Raw genomic sequence first — 6,000 nt, forward strand, 5'->3', positions numbered from 1 at the left:
AGGATTGTTTGGATGCTGCTTTAAAAGATGAGATGTGGCAAAGTCAAAAAGTTAACCTTAACTTTTCAGCTACCAATAAACTCCTCCCATTCAAGTCTGTTTTATACATAGTTGGGGTCTGAATCCCAGATGCACTGATCAAGTGCAGAGACAGGAACAGGCATGACAGACTGTGGTGCAACTCAGAAGGCAGGACAAGTACAGAACAATGCATTAGCAGTCAGTCTTCTTCCTGTCCCTGAGTTACTCCTTGTCTTTCTTCTCTCTCTCTCTTTCTGCTCTCACGGCATTCCATGCGGGCAGCAAAAAACAAGGCGTGCCCATTGTGCAATCTATTTCTCCATTAGAAGCTACTGACTTGTGGCTTTCCTTGGGGAAAAAAAGACCAATGACAAAGAACATAAACATGAGGAAGTCTGATGTGGGAAGGCACTCTTTAAAGGAGCAGTACGTAAGACCAAATTACAGTCCAAATAGTGAATTGGAGCCATAAATGATTTATTAAATACACTGATTCTCTATTTAGTGTATGATCTGTGGTTGAAGCAAGTTGTTTTCCCCCACCCACTCCTCCACAGACTGGAGCTCAGGCAGGTTGCCTGCAGGCTGCAGGGACAGAAGCTACGTAAGTGCAAGACAAGCACATTATAACTAGACAATACCAAGCGATGAAAATTCCTACACTGTAAGGTGATCAGCTGTTTATAACCATCAATGGACTGTCAATGTAAAGATAAGATCATTATCCTGAAAACAAAAGCCCACTTGTCCAAAAGTACACAAGATCTTCTTCTAAAAGATTTTGAAGGATATCTGACAAGCCATAAACAGACACTCACTCATTTGGGAAACATTCAGGATTAATTTTAACTCTAATAAATGTGAAGTGGGCAAACAAAAACAGATGTTCCAGACCAGAATGGAGAACATGCTGGCTGTGGCACTGTTGCCGGAGAAGCTGGTATTTCAACTTAGCATGTTTTCTTTGGCTGGCTTTACACGGTCAAACTTTCACACAACTTTAGTTTGTTGAAACTTGAAAGTTGCAGTTCAGTTGCATGCTGTGAAGCCCTCTGAAACACGTCTGAAACTCTGCAGCGACAGTTGCAAAACTCTTAACTTTGTGAAACTAGTTTCATGCAACAGCCAGTAAAAACGTCGATAACATGTCAGATATGACATAAAACATTCCAGCATTTCAACCAATTCTAACTGAACGACTTCAACTTGACAACGGCTTATCATCACAATAGTAAAAGAGAAAATGGTCTGTTGGATGTTTTCAGAACAAGATTATCCTCGTTGACTTCATACAAGGTTGGTAACGCTGTTATGGGACCAAGGCAAGGTTTGTTTACATTATTACTGCTGTGTACTTTTTGTATATACTGATTACTACTGTTACAGCTAACTTAGTTATAGCTGTGTCTTAATATAAAGTTTTAATAAGAATCAGAGCTGTTATATAAAATACAATCATTTTTTAACCTACAATTTCATAGTAATGTGAAGATCAACGAGTGTGAAATTATCCACTGGTCTCTCTTTTGAGTAGCCAGGAGGCTGTGTTTTTACTCCAGCGTGTCAATAAGCATTAATTCACCAATACCTCTCTTCCTATTCTTCAGAATTTGATTATTTTTAATTGCCTCATGTAACTGTCAAGTTGAATTAAAGTTCACCACCAATCATGGTTTTTACAATATAAAATGCTCTGCAAGAAGTAACAACTGTGTCTGATTTTTTTTTTCTTTCGGCAAAATACCTTGTTAAATTGACTTTCATATAGCTCTACACCTTGCCTTCATTTAGTTTTCAAGCATTCATGAATAGCCCCGGCCACCTCCACACCCCACACCAACTTAAAGTCTTGTAACACATGAAAAAAACACTACATGGACAAGATTAAAAATGTGATTTTCACTGGAGGGGGGCATGGTTCATGCAATGTGCAACCGGCAGCTAATTGCATGAAAGTTTCACTGTAAAGCCAGCTTTAATATCTGATTACAAATCATGGCTATTTTATCGGTTAGTACTGTAAACATAATACATAATTCTCCTTTAAGAATTGTTCAGAGCCATGTTGGTGACTATAAAGATTGCAGTTTAAAAACCGGAGAGCAGCTCACACATGCTCTGCAGTCCATACAACAGCTCCTGTTTTTCATTCCTTATCACCTTTTCTCAACTTCCTGCACAGACGCCAGTATATCTCATGTCTTGATTAATTTTCAGATAACGTGGACAAACAACGGTGACTAATTGGTATGATTTAAAAATACATTTATCACCTTAATCTTTCATTTGACAGACTACCAGTCACTTCCTCAGAAATTCGCTAGCTGTCTTTGAGTGCATCTGCGTTTGCTTTGCACCTCAGCAGCAGCAGCAGTTATATTTCTAAAACACTCCCTCTGTGTTATCTCTGCTACCATTCTTCACACATGTGCATTAATCATTAATAAAAGACTGTTACCATATCTCTGTCCAACGCAAAAGAGTCGTTGATATGCTTTGAGAATAGTTAAGGATATCAACTACAAATAATACTCTTTTCCTTTTTTGGTGTTTCAAAGTAAAGCTAAATATTAGCTTGATATTCAGTCCATTTCTACATGTATGACACATACTATAATGCAACAATTGTTGCTTTATAAGTAAGTTTTATTTTCTTTTTTTTCATTTTATGTTTTACAGTTTTACTTTTCTTATGCAATTGTTCATAATGTGCAGGAAACATGGAATAAATATTGCTGGTACAGGCTGCACAATGTGTTCTCTTTGATATGAGAAACCGTTCTTTCTTGGGTGGGTCTAAACAGATATAAACCATGACGGAGGGAAGATCATTACTACAATCGTCAATATGAGGAAGTAACTGTCCCGAGGGGAAATTGAGGAAACTGTAAATGGGACAGAATACAAGGCCTGAATAATCCTCACTGACTGTAGGTTTGAATATCTTGTTTGTAACATGTTTCAGTGGTGAATTATCTCACCTCTGGAGCCACATCTGTTCTTACCAGCATGTTCTGTCAGTGTCTCATCTAATCTGTATTTACAGTTGTCTCAGTAAAGTAAAAATACTGAGTGTGGCAACGATCAGTGATCAGTACTTGAATAAAAATCTATGATATTTCATATTTATACTCTACTACAGTTCAGAGATAAAATACTGCACTTTTTATTCCATTACATTTATTTAGCAGATAAACATGACTTTGTTAAATACTCGTTTCTGATTGGTCAATCACAGCATTCTGTGGTCTGTTACTTCTGTATAGTAAACAGTTGCTATGAAGAACAGACCGCTGCTATGAAGAACAGACCGTTGCTATGGACAGTTCTGATCAGAGATTCTGTAGGAACAATAACTAAATCATTTTTAAAACCATAAATTTTATTTTAAAACTAATATTTTGTGTCGACTTATTGATTCTTTTGGCAAGTAACCATGAAATAAGTTTTATAATGTTCAGTGAACATGCTATTGAAAAATAAACCCCTTCAGGATGATTCAATCACCCTGTTGGGCTTTATTTTTTGCTAACAACCTGCTCACTGTACATTATTCCCTTACATAACAATCCCAAAACGTTCGTTCCAGGTTTCTATCTGGCAACCCCAACAACATTTTACATTCATGGCAAATGTTTTTGTTCAAATAACATTCACAAAAGGTTCCAGTAATCACATGAAGTCATGTGTTTTGGGAATAATTTTTGTCATGTTGCCCTAAGGTTCTCTGCTGACAGCCTTTTGGTAACCCTCCAAGAACTTCATGCAAATGTTTCTGTTCAACGCAACATAACATTTTTTCGGGCTAGCTTTTGCTCGAGGTTCCCTCTTGGTAATCTTTTAGGTAAAATTTTACTGAGGTACAAAAGTATCAGCATCACAATGCATATTTAAAGCACTAAAAGTAAAAGCACTAAACATGCAGAATGACTTATTTCCATTATATGTAAGGGATAATGTATTTCAGGGTGATTAAAGACCCCTCTGCACCACCCTGTCAGGGACTACTTCACACACTGTTTGTTCCTCTTACTACTTGGATACTTACTTAAATACAAAAAAAAAAACAATCATTTGACACAAAATATTAATTCAAAAATAATTTTGCTGATTTACACAATGATTTTATTGCTCCTCTAGACTCCATGACCACAACTGCATCCCTAGCAACGGCTTGTTTTTCATGGCAACAGTCTTTTATACATAACAACGGTCTGCTATTCAGTAATAACAGACTTTAGAATATGACTGTCCAATCTGTCAAATATTTAACAAAGCCATGTAACATCTTAATTCTATTACACAGTATTGTTAAATACTTGACTCTCATTGGTCAATTATAGCATTCTAATGTCTTGTTGTTTCTGAACAGCTGACCGTTGCTATGAAGAACAGACCGTTGCTATGGACGAAGTTCTTAGCTTAGAGCAATAAAATGTTTACATTAATATTTTGTGTCAAATTATTGATTAAAAGCCATGTAATAAGCAGAATATATATAAATATATTCATTTTGAAATGTGTTTTGGCTTTATTTCACAAAAGTAAACTGCTCACTGTACATTATCTTGCTTGTATGAACCAAAAAAAAATCAATAATTTGACACAAAATATTATTTTAGTGATTTTACAATGACTTTATTGTTCATTGTTCTCCAGAGTCTGTGATCAGAGCTGTGTCCCAACGGTCTGCTATACAGAAATGACAGCCCTTAGAATGCAGTAACTGACCAATCAGAACCGAGTATTTAGCAAAGCCATGTAATATTATATTATAGGTTTATAGCTGCTTGATGTATTAATTTGTGCATCACCAAAATACTGAGCTAATTTGAATTATCTTATGTACTGCTGGATAGTTAAAAAAAAGTATTGCCTTAATCTTTAATAATACAGCAAAATTTGTTAATTTAATTTTGTATATTAACTTAAATCTGCATCAATTTAGTGCAGTAAAAAGTACAATATTTCCCTCTGAACTGTACTGGATTATAAGTGAGTCTACAAAGTAACAGGAAATGGAAACATTCAAGTAAAGTACGAATACTTGAGTAAATATACTTAGTCACTTACCACCACAGGCTGGGTGTAGCCTCCAGAGCGTCCACCCCTGCTCTCCTGTCCTCATGAATGATGCTGCAGCTGTCACACTGCGTCTCTCTGGCGCCCCCTGTCTTCCTGCTGCCTGTCTGTCTGCCTGCCGGACGAGTCATTCACAAAGCACAGAAAGACAGTAAGCGCCACCCACTGGCTGACACGCCGCATGAAAACTTGACGGTGGCATCTTTCAACATGGGTCACAGAGTTCATGCACAAATTCAACACCCTCCACGACACCACGTATTAAAAAAAACAAGCACCCCAAACACAACATACAGCGGCTTTAAGATTAAAATACTGCGACATGTATTGACTCAGCAGTCTGGACGTCTCACCGTGTCTCTTTGGTGAAAAATTAAGCTTCTCCGCGGTCGTTTAAAACATGTCCCCCCCTCTCCACGGTCACTATTGACCTTTCAAAATGTCGACAGTCCACTTAATCATGATATTATCCACCGGGCCGGTAGTTCTTTGAACAAATCGGTGAAGGAGAACTCCTCCGAGCCGAACCAGCAGCCGACAGCCACCTGCAAATCAACACACTTGATTAGGCTGCCAATCTCTGCTAATTACATTGCAGCCTATAGGCGCCACCTGGCGACCATCATCGACGCTCTGGTCCGGTTTGTATTGAGATCAGTTTTAGCTGGGGAGGATTTTTTAATGAGGGCAGGTCAAATCTGTAATTCTAAAATAAAAAAAAATATATGTACACACGGCTCTGGGAAAAATAAGAGAGCTCTGCAAATCATATTAGTTTCTATGGTTTTACTATTTATAGCTATGTCTTTGAGTAAAAGCAACAATTTAGTTTTATTCTATGAACTGACATTTCTCCCAGACACTGAATTCAACTGAGATGGGATGGATGCAATATAT

General features: G+C 37.3%; 1 protein-coding gene across 1 annotated transcript in view; it reads right to left on the bottom strand.

Annotated features, from left to right (window-relative positions):
• The window catches only part of lmna (lamin A), a 55,528-nt gene extending 49,889 nt beyond the window's left edge, over positions 1-5,639 (bottom strand). The window contains exons 1-2 of the mRNA XM_084726943.1: positions 5,457-5,639; positions 5,095-5,218 (exon numbers count right to left, since the gene is read on the bottom strand). The gene's annotated coding sequence lies outside the window, so the exon portion shown is untranslated. The remainder of the gene's footprint in view (positions 1-5,094; positions 5,219-5,456) is intronic.
• Between the last annotated feature and the right edge of the window lie 361 nt (positions 5,640-6,000).

Source organism: Lutjanus erythropterus, chromosome 9 (assembly GCF_056507025.1).
Source record: "Lutjanus erythropterus isolate fLutEry1 chromosome 9, fLutEry1.hap2, whole genome shotgun sequence".
Lineage (NCBI taxonomy): Eukaryota > Metazoa > Chordata > Actinopteri > Lutjaniformes > Lutjanidae > Lutjanus > Lutjanus erythropterus.